This window comes from Lissotriton helveticus, chromosome 1_1, assembly GCF_964261635.1.
Source record: "Lissotriton helveticus chromosome 1_1, aLisHel1.1, whole genome shotgun sequence".
Lineage (NCBI taxonomy): Eukaryota > Metazoa > Chordata > Amphibia > Caudata > Salamandridae > Lissotriton > Lissotriton helveticus.
Window position 1 is genome coordinate 1,400,079,121 of NC_136057.1, and position 19,277 is coordinate 1,400,098,397.

At 47.4% G+C, this 19,277-nt stretch overlaps 1 long non-coding RNA gene across 1 annotated transcript in view; it reads right to left on the reverse strand.

Moving 5' to 3' along the window:
• Positions 1–19,277, reverse strand: part of LOC144826043 (uncharacterized) — a 766,049-nt gene that overhangs the window by 179,999 nt on the left and 566,773 nt on the right. The window contains exon 4 of the long non-coding RNA XR_013609677.1: positions 5,193–5,256. This is a non-coding gene — a long non-coding RNA (uncharacterized LOC144826043). The remainder of the gene's footprint in view (positions 1–5,192; positions 5,257–19,277) is intronic.

A 19,277-nucleotide genomic window follows, 5' to 3' on the forward strand; every position in this document is an offset into this window, starting at 1 on the left:
ACCGCATATCCCTGTATGCTGACGACATACTTTTATATCTCACCTCCCCTAGGAAATCCATCCTGGAATTACTGAATGTTTGTGACAAGTTTGCAAGTTTGGTAGGGTGTCCGGCTACTGAATAAACCCCCCCGCCCCCCCCCCCCCCCACAGCTACCGGTGGAGTGCCCACTGCGCATCACTACTGATGCTTTTAAATATCTGGGTATTTATTCAACGCCTGATCCCTCTGAGTTCTATCACAAAAATCTAAAGCCTCAATTGGACCGCTTCAAACGTGATGTGGCGGTATGGCGTAACCTCCCCCTAACTGCCGCGCTTCCTCTACGTCCTCGAAAACACGCCATTAATGGTCCCGCAAGCCTATTTTAAGACTATAGCAACGGAGGTCGCCAGCTTACTGTCGGGCAACAAACTAGCACGGATTGCGCAGGACAAGCTCGTACGTAGCTGGTATGATGGAGGAATAGCACTTCCAAACTTGCAGCTGTACTATTAGGCGGCACATCTTAAATTAATAAATACTTGGCTACACGCCCCACAGGATGAGCCGGCATATCAGGCAGACAGGCAAAATCTGGAAGTAAGAGGCCTGATGGCTAATCTCTACCGGCGCCGAAAACCTCCGGGCTGATTGGCCCCATTGAGCACACAATACACATTTGGTACCAGGCGCATATACGACTGAAATGTGCGGGGTCAATTACGCAGATGACGCCGCTATGGGACTCCCAGCAGTTGGGTATCCTCCGTAGGAGTAAGGGCTTCCAAAACTGGGACAATATTTGCCTCTCAGTAGTGGGAGACCTTTGGAAAAAGGGAACGGTGGTCGACCTCCAGCATCTTCACACAAAATTTGGCATGGCGCAGGCGGAGAAATTCCGGTATTTGCAAATCCGTCTTGCGCTACAGGCAGCCATACCACCGGGCACTGCACTACAGGAATCCAATCCACTGGAAGATAGGCTCCTGACGGAGCACATGACAGAAAAGGCAACCTCCCTAACGTACCATAAACTGATCAATAATTTACCGGATCCCACGTCCAAGCTGAGACAGACCTGGTCCCGGGAGGTAGGTGACTTTGATGATTCGGAGTGGCAGGAGGCCCTATCCTCGCCCTGTGAGACGGCGATCCCGTCCAGGCTCCGGTTGGTCCAACTCAAAGTACTACACCGCACATACTACACCAGGACGACTCTTCACGTAATGGGGGCAGCAACACATAAATACTGTTTGCGTAGCTGTGGAGGTGAGGGTACATTTTATCACACTATTTAGGACTGTCCCCGCATTGCGGCTTGTTGGGTCAAAATACTGCGCACTGTATCTCAAGCACTAGAAATCTTGATCCTCCCGGAGCCGAGGCGCTGCCTCTTGAATGTATGGGAAGCAAATGACCTTAACCATCAAGAACAAGATTTGGCTATGCTCGGCATGATGATAGCGAAACAGAATATTGCTATGTTGTGGGGATCGGGAACGTTGCCTACGCTTCGCAAGTGGTGTAAAGATATGGACGAGGCAATGGTGGCAGAAAGGGAGGTCTTTAAACACCGTGGATGCCCGCAAAAGTGGGAAAAAATCTGGGGGGCCTGGAACAAGTTCAGGGGAGACATTTGCGAACCACCAGAACTTAATGCAGATGCTTCTGCCTTGTGATGAACCCCTTGTGGTATGGGGGGCGGGAAGGGCTGGGTTATTGGTGCTGGTCTGAATTAGAGATGGCCGGATATGTTACGTTACATTACTTTGCTATTCCCTGATCTATATGTGTATACAGACGAGGATGAATATTGTTTTGTATGTGTTAACCCTGCTATGTGCCTAAATAAAACTCTTTAATAAAAAAAAATAAAAAAAAGAGCACTAGGCGGATTGAGAGGAGTGAGTAAAATAAGGATGGAGTTGAACCTTAAGGGGGCAGGAAATGTCCATGTCATTAGGACTCCTGCCTTAAATCCAATGTAGGTCCCTAAGGGGGCTTTATGTAGTATGGAAAGAGATGAATGAACCAGTGCAGATTAAGGACCACGTCTAGTACTTGAGAGTAAGGCCCAAACTGGCACTTCAAGGTGAGGATCCGGTGTTGGCACTGCATGCTGAGGGCCTTGGACTGGCATTGCAGGGCAGGGTTTGGGCACCATGAGGCCAAAGACTCCCTGTTTGAACACATTGTAGATCCCTAGGGTCCTTGTATGGTATGGAGAGTGCTCAACCAGTTCAATGTGAGGACCCCAGCTGCTACTATAGTAAATCACAATGGGGTAACCCAGTATCCCTCAGAACCTGGGCAACGTTGAGTTATAACAATAATGGCCCTGTATGGTTCGAACAGGCTTTTCATCACATTCTACTGAATAATTAACATTTCATTTCTTTCAAAGTAGGTCAATCAGTACCAAAAGCCTAAAGCCAAAGAAATGAATCAAATAAATAAACAAATCCAAACCATATCGGGTATATCAGGCTATTTTATATGAATTATTTGCATTCATAAATACCCTATTTGCATTAGAAAACAATTTAAACGGCGCATCAGTTGTGAGAACAGTGAGGTTCTAGTGCTCAGTGATGTATCGTGCCGTGATAGAATCGTGACTTATATACAGTGAGGCAAGGAGGGGAGTTTTTTTGGTCAGACAAATCTTCATTCAATAATTTGTACTGTGGCCCACATCCGTTGACTGTTCCACAGAGTTTCTAAAGCTGATCCAAATTATTTGTCGACAATTCAACCCAGATATGGCCCTCTTTGTGGGTCACCGCGGGACTTCATCGGGACTGTGGGGCAGGGAAGGTTGGGTCGTGTAGGTCGCTTCTGGGTGCCCAGGCGGGTCCTCCCAGGGTGTTGACCGGTTCCTTCGTCTTGTAAAGAGGTCAGTGCAATGAATTCCTCTTAATGTGGTTCTGCTGTCACATAGTATGATACAGCAAGCTTCAAAAACGATATCGATCAGTTGGTCACAGTAAGGAGTCAATCTTTTTCTAATCAAGTAGTTGGGAAGAGAGCCGCCGAATTATTTATTCTGTGCGCCTCTGCCGAGTTTCCTTACAGAAAACTATTTGTGGATTGGCCATTTATAATCCAATCATCGATCAGCTCACACAGTGTAGCCTTCCTTCAGAGTGGCAAATGGATGGTTTATATCATCACTTGCAGTATCATACAATGTGACAGCAGAACCACATTAAGAGGAATTCATTCCACTGACCTCCTTACAAGACGAAGGAACCGGTCAACACCCTGGGAGGACCCGCCTGGGCACCCAGAAGTGGCCTACACGACCCCATCTTCCCTGCCCCACAGTCCTGATGAAGACCGTCGGTGACCCACAAATAGGGCCATAACTGGGTTGAAACATCGACGAATAATTTGGATCAGCTTTAGGATCTCTGTGGAACAGTCAACGGATGTGGCCCACAGTACAAATTATTGAATGAAGATTTGTCTGACCAAAAAAACTCCCCTCCTTGCCTCACTGTACATAAGTCACGATTCTATCAATGCACAATACATCACTGAGGACTAGAACCTCACTGTTCTCACAACTGATGCCCCAGCTGCTACTAAGCAGTGAAAATTCAGTGCTGGCACTGCATGCAGAGGACACCTTTCCTTTGCTGACACTGCAGGGTAAGGGCAGTGCTCAAACCCTCCATTCTGAGGGCCCAATCCTGGAACACCCTGACAATGGTCTAGTACTGGCGCTCCAGAGTATGGGTCCAGTGCTGGTAATGCATGCTTAGGATCCCCCTGAAGAGGCAGTGATTGCACACCACTGTTTGTGCTTGTGAGGAAGTAGCGATATACAGCTGGAGGTGTTTGTGGAGAAAGGACAGGGACCCGCTATACCGCTGCTTAATTTGCCTGGTTACACATTGTGTCAGGCCCAGGATTCTTCAGGCCATCAGCCGAAAAACATGAAGGCGCCAAGAAGGGGCTCAGATGCCTCAAAGTAACATCACTGATTTAAACTTAACACAGGTCTCTTTAATATAAAGACACTTTGGGGACTTTTAGTTAATTTTAATCTATTTTCTTTCTTGTTTGGCCAATGTACCATTCACATATTCTTCTTCCCACACAAACTCTGATGGGTTGGGGCTGGCAATCCTGACTCAGAGGCAAATTAAAAGATCGCCAGCAAAGAGTGCCTACGCAGGGACTGCTGGGCAGTGCAGCGCCAGTCTGACAAAGATCACAGGACAGTGATAAAGCATGCCACCTTTTGGTGGGGGAGGGCTAATGCTTCCTATACAAGATGCCGCTGATAAGCTCAACTGGTCCAATTACCCAGAGTGAACATACTGGACCACCACTACTAAACTACACCTCTATTTGTGGATTGGCCATTTATAATCCAATCATCGATCAGCTCACACAGTGTAGCCTTCCTCCAGAGTGGCAAATGGATGGTTTATATCATCACGTGTCTAGGAGTGCTGGAAATAAAAAAAACATTTAATTTCGGATGCCGTTAACTGGGGGTTAAGGCATGGCAGCAGAAAGTGAGTGAAGTCAGGAGGGACATAGTCATGAAAAGTGGAATTTGACAGTTAATTTATACATTCATAAACTCTGCTGCAATGAAATTGGCAACGAGGACACATGTTGACAGTAAATCTGTTGTGGCTTACTTAATCGGCCACAAACAGGTCCCATTCATTTTAAAATATCTTAAAGGGTTAAGACAATTGCTACAGAGATTTTTGTGTGCCCAGCAATTTTCAGGAGATAATAGTAACAGTACGGTAACGTTGGTGGGTAATGCGCATGCTGGAGAGATCTGATTATTGTCTAGTAACAATTTTGACTCATCATAAAGTAGCATATAGGGTTATAGTACCTGATGTAAACCCCAACATGTATCATGCAGATTGTTACTTTATGTGGATTGCTCAATGGTTCAACTGCTTTTGCGAGAGAGATTTTGCTTTCAGTCCTTTGAATGTAGGTTATAGCACAGCGCGCCATGAACTGGCATTGAGGAGCTACATGTAACTGCAAGGAAATACGTTTAGAACCTTATTGTTCTTTTCTTAATCCTGCATTATTTTAAGGTTGCTAAAAATGTTTCTTCAGATAGTAATAACGTCTTGTTGTTATACACAACCTCAATCATTGCTTATGTTTTGAATCCTGATTTTGTGTTTCTCGAGACCAAGCACTCGTAACATATAATACTTACGTTTATAGATGATATATTACTCCTAAAAGTTGTAACATTCAACACTGCATTGGAATAAGCATAGCTGTAAAACAATTTTAAAAAAATTAATTGATAAGCGATTTTAATTTGTTATTAGTGTAATTATATACACAGTCAGATACATCTAAAATTATGACAGTACATGATTATCTCTTGCATACAGGGGTTCAGGGCCGGCGCTAGGGACGGGAAGTGTGGGCAGCTGACCAGCGCCCAGCATTCAGCCCACCAACATGGGGCCCTGCATCAGTGCGACACAGCCAGGCCCTGGCACACTTTATTCTTGTAACTCATACCCATCCAACTGGGAGAGGTGTCTCGTTGCAGTTGTGCCACAGGAGGTGCCCCACCTTCCCTGGGCCTCGCAGCAATGGTGAGGCACCTATGGGCGCAGTTGCAAGGAGACATATTCTGTAGACATGTCCTACAATCAGGCCTCTTGCCCTGCAGCCCATAAAGAGGCACCACGGAATGCCTATTATCCTGCAGTTTAGTACCCTCGCAGTTTTTACCCTCTCAGAAGTTAAGCAACTCTCACCGCTTCAGCTCTTTATGAGCTGTAAAATAGGTGTTAGGAGAGGGAGGAGCTGCAGGCAAGCATCTTCAGGAGCAGGGTCATATATTGAGATACCCACAGCCCTGCATATGAAACGCTGTATGCAAATTAGAGGGGCCTCCCACATTCCCTTTCTGCCCGGGGCCCCAAAAATCTTATATCACTCCCTTGAGGGATTGGCTAAAGTTAAAAAAATTGCCTCCCAATTGTAGTGTCTCTTAAGCACTTGTGACCCTGATGACAAGGTGAGTGCCTTTGTTTCCCTGCGTGGCACTGGCATCAAGACGATGGGCTCCAAATAGCTCTGTCAGTACGAAAATTCAGCAAAAGAATGGCTAATGGCCATATAAGTGAGGCCTTGGTGTTGGGGCCAGTTGAAAAAATACATAAGAAACCCCTCAGTTGTTGTTCTAACATGCTACACCTCCCCACCAAGGCGTTCTTTTTGAAGAGCTCTCTAGACCAGCTTACTAGTTGCATGTATTTAAACCTTGATAGTCCTGGGCCTACCTTTTCAAGCAAATTATCCCATGATATTAATGCCCCACCAGCTAACAAGTCCCCCCATCTCGTGATTCCCCCTTCTCTTAATGGCGTCGAGAGGTTGTCACCTAAACACGGTGGGAGCCCCGGGGAACCCCACATTGGAGCCCAGTTTGAGTAGTAGGCCAGCCTTGTTGACCTCTTAATCATTGTCCAGGTTCTGGCCAACGATTGCAAGACCTTCAACCTCACCTTCTTGAAAAATTTCTGTTCTCCAAATTTGAATAAAAACCCGTCCATTGGCAGACCCGTTCCAGTTAACATGGCCTTAAACATTCTCCCTACTGTTGAGTCCGTTGGGGTCTTCAGTAGCATTCTTGAGAATGATAGCTGAAAGGCCCAGGCGTAGTATTGTATGTCTGGAAGGGAGAGCCCACCCTTTTCCCTCCTCCTCCTCAGTTTCTTCCATGCTATCCGAGTTGCTTTGTAATTCCACACAAACGAGTTAATGTCCTGTTGGCACTTCTTGATTTGTTTTGAATCAAAAGCTAATGGAATGCTGTTAAATATAAATGTAAGCTTCGGTATAATTGACATTTTTATAAGGCTTACCCTCCCATAGATCGTCAATGGGAGGAATGTCCATGCTTTAAGAAGCGCCCGACATTCTCGGGATATCCGATTCAGATTTACTTGAGCTATATTCTTAACTTCTTGGGTGATCGTAATTCCCAGATAGCGCATTGAGGAGGTTGTGTCCAATTGTGAATTGTTAATATTCCACTCCATTATTTCGGTTTTCCCCGCATTTATCTGGTACCCCGAGATTTCCCCGAATTCTTCTGCTCTCCTAACAACTGTTGGAAATGCCTGAATGGGATCTGACGTATATATCAGGATGTCGTCTGCATACATGCCCAGACGTTTCACCCACCCACTGAACTCAAAGGGGATAATACTCTGTTCTTCTCTTATTATCTGCGCAAAGGGCTCTATATAAAGATCGAACAGAAGCGGGGAAAGGGGACAGCCCTGCCTAGTTCCTCGTGAAATCTTAAATGGCTCAGTGAGTGTATCATTTACTAGTAACTTAGCGGTAGGAGCTCTGTATAGAAGCTGGATAGTACGGCAAAATTTCTCGCCTAGTTGGAATTTTCTTAATACAGCTGTCAAATAGAGCCAATTGACCCTATCAAAGGCCTTTGTGGCATCTAATGTTAGGGTGGCCAGGGGTAAGGAAAAAGGTGTGGCGATGTCTATCGCCGCAACCAAGTCCCTGGTTAGGTCCGCCATCTGACGTCCCCTGATAAAGCCCTTTTGATCCTCATGGATTATAGAGCCGATCTCGCTTGCCAAACGTGCTGATAAAACTGCAGCGAAGATCTTATAATCTATATTCAGCAGCGAGATCGGCCTATAGGACCCGCAGTCAGTTGGGTCTTTACCTGGTTTTGGTATAAGGACTATAGTTGCTTCGCTCCATGATGCAGGAGGCACTAACCCTTTTGTAAAGATGTTGTTAAATAAATAAGTCAATGTTGTTACTAACTCTGAACACAAAACCCGGTACAATTCCCCAGGGAGGCCATCTGGCCCTGCCGCCTTCCCCTGCTTTAATTGACCTATCGCCTTACTCACTTCCTCCTCTGATATCTCCCTATCAAGGCGGTCGATCTGATCTCCAGAAAGGGTAGGTAGTTGAATCCTATCTAACCATAGATTTCTTGCCTGGGGATCGTCTTCAATATCTTCGGTATATATGTTTTGGAAGAACTCCTGAAAAGCCCTACCGATCTCGGTATTGGTGTTCCTAACAGTAGTGTCTCCCTCCTTACGGATGCCCTTTATTAACTTTTTAGATTTGTCTATTGTGACTTTCAAAGCTAAAACCTTACCCGCCGCCTCTCCGTATTGAAAGTTCGAAATCTTGCTTGCCTCCCACCTCTTCTCTACTCTTTCCTGTAGAATTTTATTCAGTTCCTGCTTCAATTTATTTCGTTCTTCCTGCTCTGCAGAGGTACCCCCAGAGGACCCACAAATCCTATCTAGACTAACCAGATCCCTTTCTAGGTTCCTGATTTTTTCCCTGTAAACTTTGCCTCTAAATGATGCACGATTTGTAATATGCCCTCTTAAAAAAGCTTTGAGGGATTCCCACACTATACTTATTTCCACAGAGTCTAGGTTTATTTCCAGGAAGTTTGACACTTCTTCTGCCAACAGGTCGGTCTCCACCTGATCTAAAAGTATCGTCCGATCAAAGGACCATGACGAAAAAATTTTTTGTCGCGTGAGTGTCAAAGAGAACATTATTGCTGAGTGGTCTGAGAGGTGTGGGGGTAAATACCGTAGCCCCTTCACCGTCTCTTGAATACTGTAACTAAGGGGAGCATAATCGATCCTCGACCCATGTTTGTACTTAAGGTTCCTATACGAAACCCCGGGAGCATTCCCAGCCCTATCTCTCCATACATCTGCCAACCCCAGGGACGACATTATGGACAGCATAACCTGTCTTGATTTAGATGCTACCAGCGCTCCGGAGTTAGGGGACTTATTAAGCTTGGGGTTTAGGACGATGTTGAAGTCCCCCGCCCATAGGATAGGATGATTCGATGTGACTAATGCCTCTTGGATTTTTTGGAGGTAGGATGGGTCGTCCTGGTTCGGACCATAATACCCTACAAGTGTATAATGTTGACCATCTAACGTTATTTTACAAACCAGCCACCTGCCACTAAGATCTTCCTCATAAGCCAAAATTTGTGCTTTCGCTGATCTTCTAAACAGAATGAGAATCCCACGGATATTGGCGGACTGATTTGTACAAATAAATAAATCAACCCACTTCTGTGTTTTCAGTATTGTTTCTACTTCCTGTTTGAGCAGGTGTGTCTCCTGTAACACTATTATCTGGGCCGGGGAATCCCTGAAGTATTGTAAAATTCTATTTCTCCTCCCCTTCACTCGCAGCCCATTGATGTTCCAGGATAGAAAGTGTATTTCTGTCATATTTTTTCTCCTCTTCTGAGCCTACACGACTCTTTATATACCCCTTTCTTTAGCACAGTTTTTAATCTCTCTCGAGGTGGCATTGTGGTATTAGTTGATGTCAATTGATATTGTTTGTGAGCGAACTTAAGGGTGTGATTATAAAAAAGAAACTGAGTACAGGCATCTGATGTTTTTTCATTGCCCCCCCCCGGCCCACCCCCCACCCTTAGAAACCCCCCCCCCCCTCACTTCTCCTGGCGTGTTGGTTTGCCAGGTTTACGTAGGTGTGTTGGTCTCTAACCCCATCTACCCTCTAACGGTGAGACTGATTACCTGCTTCTTTTTCTATATTATTTATGTTTAATTTTAGAAGTGGTATCTTCCATATCCCCCTTTAAATAAGAGTAAATAAGAGAAAAGAAGGGGGTTTTTATTAATTTTGTATCTTTTTTTTTTTTCTTTTTTAATGTTTAGTGTGTTTTTAGATTATGGTTTGTGTTTTTTCCTCTATAACCTTATACCTTCCCTTTTGATCTTTTTTTTTTTTTATTTTTTTTTATTTTTACTATTTTCCCTTACATTTGTGCTACATTTTATGTTTTAGGATTTTTACTCATTATTTCCACTATTTCCTTTAGAGGCTAGTACTTCACCCCCGCCGAATGACTATAAGGTATATTTCCTGTTCCTAGAGCTTCGTTCTCCCCGCATGTTCAGAGATGGAGAGAATTAACTCATCTGCTTCCCTGGGGGAGCGGATGTTGTACATCTTATTGTTGTACATTATTTTTAGAAAGGCAGGAAACCTCATTTGTACCGTTGCCCCCACTGCCCTGAACTTGTCCATTCTTTGCCCTAACTCCCACTGCCTTTCTAAGGCGACCTTTGATAAATCTGACCGCACCTCAAATGAAAAGTCCGGAGCTTTTAATGGCTTGGCCTTCAGGGCAAGATTGAGAATCTTCTCTTTCAGGGAGTATGTCAGGAAATTCATAAGAATTTTCCTTGGCTTCACTCTCCCAGAGTTGAGGCGAAATGGGTCCCTGTGGATTCTCTGAATGTCTTTGGCCAACTCTTCCTCAGTTTCTTCTAAGTTGAGGGCGCCTTTTAATAGAGATACTACGCAAGTCTTAAGGTCCCCCCCTTCCTTTGCTTCAGGAACCTTTAAGATTCGTAAGTTGTTTCTTCTAGAGAAGTTCTCTAAAGATTCGACCCTTTCCCTCAACTCGTCCCCCTCTTTCCTTAGGGACTGGATCCTGACTTGTGCTGTCTCCAAATTAGCTTTTAGCTCCCCTACCGATCCCTCTAGTGTCTCTGTTCTCTCCGAGAGCCCGTCTACTTTTCGCTCCAGGGTGTCACAGGCTGACCTGATCTCGCTCTGATTTTGTTTGGATTCTGCAAAACCCAACTTTATCTCTCTTCTCATGACAGTTAACAAATCCTCTAGGGTAGCCCCTCCTTGCTCTCCTTGCTCCTCCCCCGACTCCTTCTCTTTCTCCTTTTCCACATACCTTATTCTTCCCTCTTCTCCACCACTAGTATCCCTCTCCACCCCCTCACCAGAGGCCTCTATTGGTGACATAGTTACCTCAGGCGCATGTAATTGTGCAGGTACTTCTAGCGTGACTCCCTCTGGACCCCTCTGCTCTGCCATCTTCCATGTGGATATTTCAGGGGCTTGTCTAACGGGGCTGTCTGGACTGTGGGTGACCTTTAGAACCTGAGGCAACACCTTAAAAAAGGCACGGAGCGAGGGAGTTATTCTCGAGACTGATGCCTTCTTGTCTTCCCCCCTTGTCTGTATGTTAGAAACAGGGACTTGGTTATCTCCCTGTCCAGGTACCCCAAGTTTCCCTATATAGCCGCTTGTTTCCCCAATGATATCTTTGGCTGCCCCTTCTCTAAAACCACCACTTTTGTCGCTCGGGTCATTCAGCTCTAGGGAACCCCCCACACAATGATCTTTACACCCTGGACTAGCTCCCTTCCTCTTTCCTTTACCACCCTTTTTCTTCAAGGCTTCTTTCTTCTTGCTGTAACTAGTGGTTTTTGATGATTTCGGACCCTGTTTACTGTAAAAAATCGGGGCTGCTTTTAACCCACCGCCACCCTCTAAGTTAGCAGTCCAACCCTCCTCCTTACTTTCACTGTAGGAGTTGTCTTTGTCTTTGTCCTTGCCTGCTGTTTTAACCCCGAGGGCAGACTCCTCATGTAGTGCAGCCGCTTTCAGTTTCAGCTTTCTGGCAGCCGTCTTCACGGCTTCGAGCTCTCCTTTTCCTGACTGGGTGCGTGAACGTGTGGTTACTGTGGTCACCGTCGGCGGGAGAGCTTTCTCACAACCTTCTGTGCCCCCTCCAAATCTAAAGAAACCTCGGGCCGCCGCCCAGCGTCCTCGCCGCAGCTCCACGGCTGCACGGAACCACTGCTGCAAGGTGGTGGGAGGGGCGGATGACGCCGGGGCTGGAGCTGGAGCCGCGATCGCACACATCCGCGTCCTATCCTCCCCTGCCGCCTTCGAGTCGAAATCTGTCGGAAAATGAGTGCTTATCGGCCCCCAATGAGAATGAGAGTGAAAAGGGGCAGCAGAGCTGCCGGTTGCGCCAGGGCCCCAAAAACACGGAAAGATTCCAAAATGCAGGTATTATCGCGTCTCGATCAGTCTGCGGGGGTAGAGACCATCACCTGCGTGCGAGCCGCTCTAACTTGCGGCCGCCACTGGTGGAGAAACCACAGGGAAGCAAAGAAGTGGCACATTGATACTGGGCAATTTCGGAGGAGGTGGATGGAGACTTCGACCTTCCTGACGAAAAATGGGCGGAGGATATGCTCCCTCAAGGAGAAGATTGGTGGATAAGATCATTCACACTTTTATATAAAACTGTCAAACCGGCATGGTTAAGGCGAAACCACCTCTTCACACTACACCGAGCCTATTGGTCACCACAAAAGCTGGCAAAATTTCAAGCTGGTAAAGGTTGTAATAAGTGCGGTCTTCAGGGCGCATCGGACGTTCACATGTTTATGGACTGCCCACTAATCAAGACTTTCTGGGCGGAAGTCCTGGATACACTGGGCTCGATACTTAAAGTATCCTTAACCTGTTCATTAACACTGATAATTTCTGGAATGGCTGATAATGTGACTGGTACAGCAAGGTCGTTACTGTTTTATGCAATTTTACTTGCCAGACGTCAGATATGTAAATTCTGGGTGGACTCAAAGGCGCCAATACATGCCAGCTGGCTATCATCTTTAATTGAAACATCAAAAGTAGACCTGGCTAGATCTTGCAGTAGACAAAACCTCTCTTTTTGGAATTTGTTATCTTCTTGGTGTTAGAGTACCGGGGTTTTTTTTTTTTTTTTCCTCGGTCCTATGATTATGCCTCCAAACTTCAGAGTCCACTGTGGCGGTTCCGTTAGACAAGAAAAGGACCTCGTGGTAGTCCCTACCTTGATGGAGTCTGTGTCGGGTATGGCTGGTCGCCACTCGTCACAAAATACCTCAGTAAACCCAGATTCGGTCTCCCGCTAGAATATTCTCCAAAAAGGTGGAGATTGTGAGTGCGTGCTATCCCGAGTCGCATGAATAGGTGGTTGGCTATAAAATCCGTGGGTAAGAGGTACAGGCAAATGAGGAAAAAAAAAAAAAAAGAAACCCCTCTAAACACTTGCAGCTCTGAACTGAAAGCTGACAACACGCAGGCGCAACGCAGGCTCGGTTCTAGAGGGTGGGCCAGGCCCACCCAAACATTACCCTTGGCCCTCCCAGTCACAGCATAAGCCAATTGCAAAATGCACATGTTAAATTCCTCTTTCTCTGTGTCATCGGTCCAAACGTTGTGGTGTGCTTGAGGTGCTGTGGGCTGGGCAGTGTCGGGCATCCTATCTCAGTCACACAAGAGTTTTTGCACAGGTCTTTAAAAGAACATTTATATGCCTTTATTACCTGGTTATTAAAGCTTTGTTTTCTTTTCACTGGTTCCAGTACCCCAGGGGTCCCCACTCTGCCTATTTACTTACATTTGTATTTTACTTTTAGTGTTCTAGGGAGAATCCATTTAGTGGAAAGGCATATCTGGCGTAGGGTTGCCACCTTTCCAAGAGAAAAATATCAGCCGTTTGTTCTTTAAACCCTTGCCCGCGGCGGTAATTCCGCCGCGGCGCTAGGGGGGAGGGGGGCGCGCGGCACCACCATGCTCATGAGGGAACCACTCCGTCACGAGCCGCGGTGGCGCTGTGCTTGTGACGGAATGGTTCCGTCACTGCCCCGCCCGCTCAATAGAACGTGCCGTGCAGGCGCGGCGGCCGGGCCGTGACGGAACCATTCCGTCACCAGCACAGCCCCACCGTGGCTCGTGACGGAATGGTTCCGTCACGAGCGCGCAAGGGGTTAAGGAGTCTGCAAAGGCCTGGATGTGATACTAAATAGGGCTGTAAATAAAATTGAATGCATTTATTTTTAACATGCCTTTTCTGTCTTTGTTTCCTTTAATTATTTGTCATGGATCATTAATGCAGTTCTAGAACACATTCAGAAGTACTTTCTATTTATATGTACTCTTTGAAGTATGCGCAGCTAAGGGCTAAAAATATCAGCTTTGTGTGCTTTGTGTACTGGCTGGGACATCAAAATACGAGTGATGCTGGTAGAAATCCAGTCAGCTGGCAACCCCAATCACGAGATTTTATTTGTTTCAGGATCCGAAAGTTATTTACTTCCTCCACCCTCCATCCCTGATTGACGCCATAATAGCAATAGTTTAACTTATATCTTACGCCCTACTCACCAACCGTCATTAACATGCTGAGTTACTCCCAGTGTCTGGGCATACATCCTGCATTCAGAAAACTCGCTCCTCATTCTCACCGCTCACACTCACCCTGCACTCACAGCGATCATACTGCTCATCATGCACTCATGGTGTTACCCTGCACTCATACCATTCATCCTCCTCGTACCCTGCACTCACACTGGCACAATGGTCACCCTGCACTCACAGTGACCACACTGCACTCACGCCACTTGTCATCAACTCATGCCGTTCACCCGCCACTTACCCTGCGGTCACATAAGCACACCGCTCACCCTGCACTCACAGCGATCACACTGCACTCACACTACTCACCATGCACTCACATTGTTCACCCTGCAGTCACGCGGGCACACTACTCACCCTGAACTTGTGACATTCACTCACTTATCACTCTGCTCAACCTTCAATTTCAGTCAAATTAGCACATCACTCACCATGCATCCATTTCTCCCAAACTGCACTTTCACCTGCACCCAAACTCATATCGTCATATCACCCAACCTGCAGTGACTCCTTTCACCCTACTCTCACACTGGCACATCACTCACTGTGCATTCACATAAGCACTCCCACAGCTAACCTTTCACTCTCATGGGCACTGCACTCACACCACGCAAACAAGCACATCACTCCCTCTGGAGTCACAGCACTCCAACTACATTCCCTCCTCTCACCCTGCACTCACACAGACACACATCTCAGCCTGAACTCATACAGGCACTCTGTTCACACTGCCTGCACACAGGCACAATAGTCTGCCGGAACTCATAGGGACACATCACTCACCCTTCTCTAACTCCTCTCATCATGCACTCACTAGTCACTCCGACAGCTCACCCTTCACTCTTACCACTCACCCTGCACTCACACACAGGCACACCACTCACCCTGCATTAACACTGCTCACACCACTCTGCACTTGCTCCTCTCACTCTGTACACACACCTCTGACCTGACACTCACATCGACCTTCCTCTCGTACCGCATTCATGCACCTCACTTGACACTCACATCGACACAGTTTTCACCCTACACCTGCACCACTCACACTGAACTCTCTCACACTGTTCGCCATCACCCAGCAGAAGACAAGAGATACCAGGGTACAGGAGGTGCAGTGGCACCAGGGCCCAAAGTGCGGAGCGGCTATTGAAACAGGATTATTGCTGTATTTCACAGTTCGAACAGGGGACCCATTTTGTTTCTTGCACTAGGGCCCATGACACACTGGCTACGCAGCGGACAGCAGCCAGAGATTAAGGCTCTTGGCGGAGAGGCTTTTTACGTTTGTGTTTCGAGTTTAATATTATAGCTGAATACTGTAACTTCTTCTTCAACTATTGGAGGTCTTGTGACGTGAGAACACAGTGCACCTTTCTTCAGAGCGCAATGTGGTCGGCAGATTGGTGTGATAGGTTTGTCTGGATCCTGATGGAGACAGATCATCCCAATGGAGTAACCTAAAAAGATCGTCCCCCTTGTAGAATGTGATGCGGGACCCTGAGCTGCCGATATCCCACAGATAATCATTGGCTTTGGGAAGACTTGGGCCCTCTAAAGGGTTGAGGTTCCCTCCAGAGGGTCAGGCCCTCCTGCACCGAAAGGCTGCAGATGCATGGTTACACCATTGAGCTTTCTATTTCAAACTATAAACAGTGAGGAAATATTCGGAATTAATTTGCTCTGGGACACAGCTCTCAAATGTAAAATACAAAAGGAAAATTGGAGTTTATCAATGAAAAGTTTAACATACCGTTGTATGTAGAACAGACACGTTTTAATCAGCTTTTTTGGACTATGATTGGTGGAAATGCACAGATCATTTAACCCCTCCCATGCTCATGACGAGCTCAGCTCGTCATGAGCCACGGTGCTCGTGTGCTCTTGACGAGCTGAGCTCGTCATGGCCGTTAGAGCGCTCACAAGCGGGGCTAATTCCCCTGCTGTGCTGAGCGTTCTAAGGAAACGGGTGTGGCCGTGAAGAGCTTAGCTTGTCATGAGCACACGAGCACCGTGGCTCATGACGAGCAGAGCTCGTCATGAGCACTGGGGCGCTGTGCACGGCCCCCCCCACCCCCCAGCACAGCGGGGGAATAACCCCCGCAGTCAAAGGGTTAATGCATTATCAGTGGTCGCTATTTGTATAACTGTATATTGGGGGTGGTTGCTCGAATCTAGAAGTAGGAGCCTATATCCTGCTTAAGGGCAAAGGGTTTGATCTCCTGCATTAAGTGGCAACCAACTCTTGTGTAAGAGGCAAACATTTTAAAGTTAATGTAGACTGACCTGCGAGCCAGTTGCAGGCCTAGTGCTTGCGTTGATGAGGAATAGACCTCTTTTTATTTTTCCCCGCAGGGAATTACAACAATTGCGTTGTAACCACGCATACCATTACCCCGCAAGTCGTAACAATGACTTGCGGAGGGGGGGCGCTGGATGTTGGAATAGTATAATTTACTATTTCAACTCAAGTCGGTGCGGACAGTAGGGAAGGTGTTGGATTTTAAATCCTATCACCTTCTGCCCCCTCCGCAAGTCATTGTTCCGACTTGCGGAGTAATGGTATGCGTGGTTACAACGCAGTCGTAACGACTGCGTTGTAATTTCCTGCGGGGAAAACTTTTTGTGGTATATGTTGTTTACCGCTGATGAGTTACTGTTGCTCTACTCCACAGCCAGCATCACTGCAATGTGTTTTTTTGTGTAGTTTCATTAATAGACTAAATGAGAAATAAACCCAGAGAGAGCTACCATGAATCAGATGGCTGTGTGCTACGCTGCCCGCAACCAGCTTTCATTCTGTCTGCGATGAAAGGTGGCACCTTGTTGAAGGGCTTAATCTTGAAATGATAATTAAAAGGCATCCTAAATCTCATGGGATAAGAGCTCTTTGGAGGTAGAAATCAGTTACTCTGGGTTCACTCACTTCTTATTGTCCCTCAACGTTTGATCTTGAGGATTTTCTTCTCCACTTCTTCACTGTTCAAGTCTTGGCTTTGCCACCATTTGTTGTAGATTTCTGTTATGTTAACCTACTGTGAGAAAATGGGGTTCTGTTGCAATACCCCCCCCCCCACACTTTTTGCCAGGCTTCTGATGCAACTTTGACTGTATAGTACTGGGTCCCTGCTGTCCAGGTCCTAGTACCAGTGTTCTTTACCAAAAACAGTTCCACAATTGGGCCTTTAGGTACTCTGTAAGTCCATAGTAAATGGTACCTGGGTACCAAGGCCATTGAGAATGAGGAGGTCCCCAGGGACTTCTCACCTAGGCTACTGCAGCATGCATGGCCTGGTGCAGACAAAACAACAAAGTTGACATGGCACACTGCCTGTGTGCCATGCCAATTAGCACTGCCTAAGGTATAGGTGAGTCACCCTCCTAACAGGTCTTCCAGCCCTAAGGTGGGTGCAATATACCACAGGTATGGGCATATCTGCATGAGCAGATATGCCACTGCAAGATTTAAGTCCATTCTTAGATATTGTAAATGCCAGGGAAGCCATAGAGAGTACATGGGCTGGAGACTCAACAACTCGAGTTCCCCAGCACCATTATGGCTTCTCTGAACCCAGTAGAGTTTAGTGCCAAACTACTCCTCTCAATAAACCCTCAATGATGCCAGTGTGGGATTTATTGAAACATGTACATGTACTCGGGGCACCTCAGAGGTGCCCCCTGAAAACCTATCAACCCTAGTGTGGCCACAGATGGGCTTTAGGCAGCCTGCCACCACCAGACATGTTTCTGGACCCCTGGGCCGAGAGCCTCTGCTCTTTGGGACTATACACAATGCACATCCTGAGTGGATGTGTCACACCTCCTCCCCGATGATGGGTCCAGGGCTTGAGAGGGATGCTTCAAAGGCCTGCTGCCTTTGTAATGCGACTCCCACCCTCTGCTGCTAACAGCAGATGGCAGCGCTTGATTTACACCCCCACTTTGGACGGGAAAACCTAATAAGAATAGGAGGTGTGCCCACCTCTGCTAACTGAACCCCTAAGGTGGAGGAGGAGAGGTCCCCACCATCTTGAAGATGGGGAGACCCCTCCAATCAGGGCTAGGACTATACCCCCTCCCACAGGAGGGTGGCATAATTGAGGGTGTAGCCACTGCAGGTAAGGTGCCCTACCTGCTACACCCCTAAATTTAGTATTTAGCTGGCTCCTCATCGCAGCCACCGACGACATCAGGACCCTCATGGACAACGGAGAAACAACCGCGCTCATCCTCTTTGACCTCTCAGCAGCCTTTGACACTGTATGCCATCGCACCCTAATAACCCGCCTCTTCAACACTGGGATCCAAGGAAAGGCCCTGGAATGGATCACCTCGTTCCTCTCCGACAGAACCCAGAGAGTCCGCCTCCCTCCCTTCCGATAAGCAGCCACCGAGATTATCTGCGGCGTACCCCAAGGCTCCTCGCTCAGCCCAACCCTCTTCAATATCTACATGAGCCCCCTCGCCGCCACGCACGCAAACACAACATCAACATCATCTCCTACGCCGAAGACACCCAGCAGATATTCTCACTCACCAAAGACCCAGCCACCGCCAAAAACAACCTCCAGGAAGGAATGAAAGACGTCGCAGAATGGATGAAGCTCAGTCGCCTCAAGCTGAACTCAGACAAGACGGAGGTCCTCATCCTCGGACCATCCCGATCTACCTAGGACGACTCCTGGTGGCCCACAGCGCTGGGCTCCTCACCGACACCGACGGACCACGCACGCAACCTGGGATTCATCCTGGACTCCTCCCTCACGATGACCAAGCAAGTCAACGCCGTCTCGTCCTCTTGCTTCAACACCCTGAGCATACTCTGAAAAACCTTCCGGTGGATTCCCACCGAAACCAGAAAAACCGTCACCCAGGCCCTCATCAGCAGCCGACTAGACTACGGAAACGCCCTTTACGCAGGCACCACAGCCAAACTTCAGAAACAACTTCAGCGCATACAGAACGCCTCCGCACGACTCATCCTCAACATCCCTCGCCACAGCCACATATCCGCCCACCTGAGAAACCTGCACTGGCTCCCTGTCAGCAAGAGGATAACGTTCAGGCTCCTCACCCACGCACACAAAGCACTCCATGACATGGGCCCTGAATACCTCAACAACCGTCTCTCGTTCTACACTCCCGCCCGTCAGCTCCGCTCAGCCAGCCTCGCCCTCGCCACCGTCCCACGGATTCGCAGAACCACCACCGGAGG